This window comes from Anomaloglossus baeobatrachus, unplaced genomic scaffold (genome assembly GCF_048569485.1).
Source record: "Anomaloglossus baeobatrachus isolate aAnoBae1 unplaced genomic scaffold, aAnoBae1.hap1 Scaffold_3796, whole genome shotgun sequence".
NCBI lineage: Eukaryota > Metazoa > Chordata > Amphibia > Anura > Aromobatidae > Anomaloglossus > Anomaloglossus baeobatrachus.
This window is the reverse complement of record NW_027443139.1, coordinates 53,947-57,605: the sequence shown is the minus strand read 5'-3', so window position 1 is coordinate 57,605 and position 3,659 is coordinate 53,947. Positions and strand designations below refer to the sequence as shown.

The window sequence follows — 3,659 nt, the reverse complement described above, 5'->3', positions numbered from 1 at the left end:
AGACCCATCGGGGTGGCAAAGGCGGTCTTCTCCCGGTCTGTCTCAGCAACGGACACTTGCCAATAGCGACTAGTGAGATCAAGGGTAGAAAAATAATTTGCAGTTCTCAATGCAGCTAGCTATTCCTCAATACAGGGGAGTGGTGCTGTCCTTCTTCTTTAACAGGACCAACGGAGCTGCCCAGAGGCTACAACTGTCACGGATAACCCCAGCCTCCTTCATGTTGCTCAACATGTCCTTGGTACACTGGTAATGTGCAGGTAGTTTTGGCTTATATCTCTCTTTGATGGGTGGGTGTGCACTTGTGGGGATGTAGTGTTTGACCCCTTTTATTCTTCAAAAGTCTAGCGGATGTTTGCTGAAGACTTGCTCGTATTCTTGCACTAGCCTGTAGACCCCCTTCTTGTGATGTGAAGGTGTGGAGTCAGTGCCTACGTGTAATTCCTTACACCACTCATCTGGCTGACTTGGTGAGCTGTCACTGAATGGGTGGGCTGAACAATGGTGGATGCTGCTGTTTGGATAGCATGTGTATCTACTGAGAACAGCTTATCAATGGTGGCAAATCGGAGCAGCTTAATCTCTTGCTCTCCGCAGTTCAACACTCTCATGGGCACTCTTCCCTTCCATATTAATGAATAAAACTATGATGTAAATAGCATATAGATACCCCACAAATGCAGATAAAAGTAGGTTATGGGAAAAGGGGGAAGAGAGAAACAGGAAAATAGTGGAATAAAGTATACCTTCCAGGTGGGAGAGGAAATGGCAGCACAGCCAGTGGAGGTGAAGCAAGGGGAGCCTGCAACTAAAGAGTTGAGAGCGTTATCACATGGTGACTGAGCCTGATTGTAACGGGAGCATAGAGGTGCCGATCCTGTCTTACCTGCGTTGGTGTAGAAGTGGGTGTCCTGTGGTGGAGTCAGCTATGTGCAGTGGTGGCCGTGGGTTCTTTTATGTGCGACCGTAGTAATAGCTGCGCCCACTTCCTGTATGGGAGTGGAATGCAGTGAGGGTAATGGAACGCACGCCTGCGCATTTGTGTTTAACGTCGCGCATGTGCAGAACGGAGAAAAGGCTGCGCTCACTTCCTAATGAAAGGGAGTGAGACGCATCTGGGAAGGGAAGGGAAAAGATTAGGGTTTGGGGATGATGAAAGGGCTTTCTACGGGCAAGGATGGCAAAGGGTGGCAGTGACGGAAAGTCAGGCAGCCTGTCCTGTCCTGTCCTGTCCGTCCGTCTTTTTGTATCATGAATTGGAAAGACTGCAAGGGGGAGGGGAGGTGCTTGTGTCCAAAAGGAGGAGTTATTCAGATTCATTGCAGTGGGCGGCGGCTGCAAAAAGCACCATTCTTCTTGTTTTTGCTCTGCAAAACAGCCTTTTCAAGGGTTGGCTTGGGTGACAAAATGTCTTCTGTAGGTGTGGGTTTGTCTCCCTCTCCCTAAGATGTGTCCGGTATAGGCCAGGGTGCCACTCAAGGCCGTAACCAATTCGGGTTATAGCTTCTCGGCCTTTTGGCTAAGATCAAGTGTAGTTTCGGAGGACGCTACCTTGGTCGGTACTGGAAGGTGCCTGGGATTGCACGTCTGCCGGCCTTGAGGAAGTGTGTGCGCCTTCTGGTGACACATAGCCCTCTTGTGCCTGGACGGTTCCCAGGCAACGGGAGGCGATCACCTTTGTTATTTTGAAGTCCTACTGATAAACAGAAAAAAAAAAAAATTAAATCTGTTCTTATCAGTTTAATATCTGATACGTCCCCTCTCTGGGGACCATATATTAAATGGATTTTTAGAACAAGGAGATGGAAAAAATCTTGCTCTGTCCACTCCACGCATTGACCTGGTATTGCAGTACCTCCAGGACCGGTGCACCCCTTCTTAACCCAGTTTCCAAAAGCAGAACTCAATTCACCTGATTCAAATGAGCCCCATTAGTGAATTGAAAGAAAGCAAAAACTTTATATGCACCTCAATTTGGCCAATTCACTTTTCACACTTTCACCCTTTTTTTTATCTTTCACACCTTTTACTTGCTTTATTGATGCAAAAAGCTGTGCCAAATAGCAAACTCATCTCCACTCAACTTGACCAACTCTGCTATGTCCCGTGCAGTATCTTATTCTCAGTCTTATCTAGATCATTTGCAATTGAATAGAATAGATCCCTTTTGGCTGCTTATGACTGTGTAAAATATGTAGTTTTACTGGGCTGGGATGAGAGAATCCATTGAAGCATGGTGTAGGGATTGTGGTTCCTGTGTGCTAAGAAGAGAGGCTGGCACCAGCCAGAAAGCCCCATTGCAGCCAATAATCACTTAATAACTTTTTCAACTTGTCATCATATGGGAGGCCTTCCATTCCTTGTAGTAGTCTAGTTGCCCACCTTTGAACTGACTCTAACTTCTGAATGTCCTTTTTAAAATGTGGAGCCCAAAACTGGTTCCCATATTCCAGATGTAGCCTTACAAGTGATTTATAGAGGTGTAACAATACGTTGGGATCACGGGATCTAATCTCCCTTTTTATACACCCTAAAATCTTGTCCCAAGCAGCATTCCATCAGCCTCTGGAAGGTTCCTGGCGCATTGCACAGCTCGAAGGGCATGCTTTTGAACTCGCAGAGACCCATAGGGGTGGCGAAGGCGGTCTTCTCCCGGTCTGCCTCAGCAACGGACACTTGCCAATAGTGACTAGTGAGATCAAGGGTAGAAAAATAATTTGCAGTTCTCAATGCAGCTAGCGATTCCTCAATACGGGGAGTGGTGCCGTCCTTCTTTTTTAACAGGATCAACAGAGCTGCCCAAAGGCTACAACTGTCACGGATAACCCCAGCCGCCTTCATGTTGCTCAACATGTCCTTGGTACACTGGCAATGTGAAGGTGGTATTGGCTTATAGCTCTCTTTGATGGGTGGGTGTGCACCTGTGGGGATGTGGTGTTGGACCCCTTTTATTCCCCCAAAATCTAGCGGGCTTCCCACCGGTAACCCGCTCCCCAGCTTGGATGGATGCTGAGGGAGCCCCTTTTGCCCGCAGGCTCTGGCCCTGGGAACTGTAGCCTTGGCGGTGACTGTGCTTCCCTCTACGGTGTGAGCTGTTGCCTTCAATCGGGTCTTGACTGCTGGGAAACCCTGGAGGTTCCCGTCGCTAACGGATTTGACCGGTTTTACGGCGACTCCTAGCCTGGTCGGGGTCCGTAGGCCCTGCCGGATGGTGCTGGCTTCTCTTCACTCCCCGATCTGGTACCGGCGGGCCACCGCCCATCCCCGGTCCGTACGGTTCACTCCAATCAGCCTCTCCTGCAGAAGGTCACCACCGTCTGCCAACCTTGCTGAGTGCCCGGGCCACACACCCGGACACGGTCAGTCTCCTCTCCTCTTCACTTCTCTAACTCCAAAACTGATCTCTAATCTGACTCCTTTTCCCGCCTCCAGGACTGTGAACTCCTCGGTGGGTGGGATCAACCGCCTGGCCCACCCCCTGGTGTGGACATCAGCCCCTGGAGGAAGGCAACTAGGATTTGTGTTTAGCTTCGGTGTGCCTAGCCGGAGTGTAGAGTGTGTTGGTGTAGTACCTGTGACGACCTGGCTTGTCCAGGGCGCCACATTCCCCTATAGTAAAATGCAGACCGTCCGCGGGCTGCCCGTCCATCACCGGTTTT

General features: G+C 49.7%; 1 pseudogene; it reads left to right on the top strand.

The window, feature by feature from the left end:
- Positions 1-1,670: 1,670 nt before the first annotated feature.
- LOC142274792 (U2 spliceosomal RNA) lies at positions 1,671-1,877 on the top strand (annotated as a pseudogene).
- Positions 1,878-3,659: the final 1,782 nt, after the last annotated feature.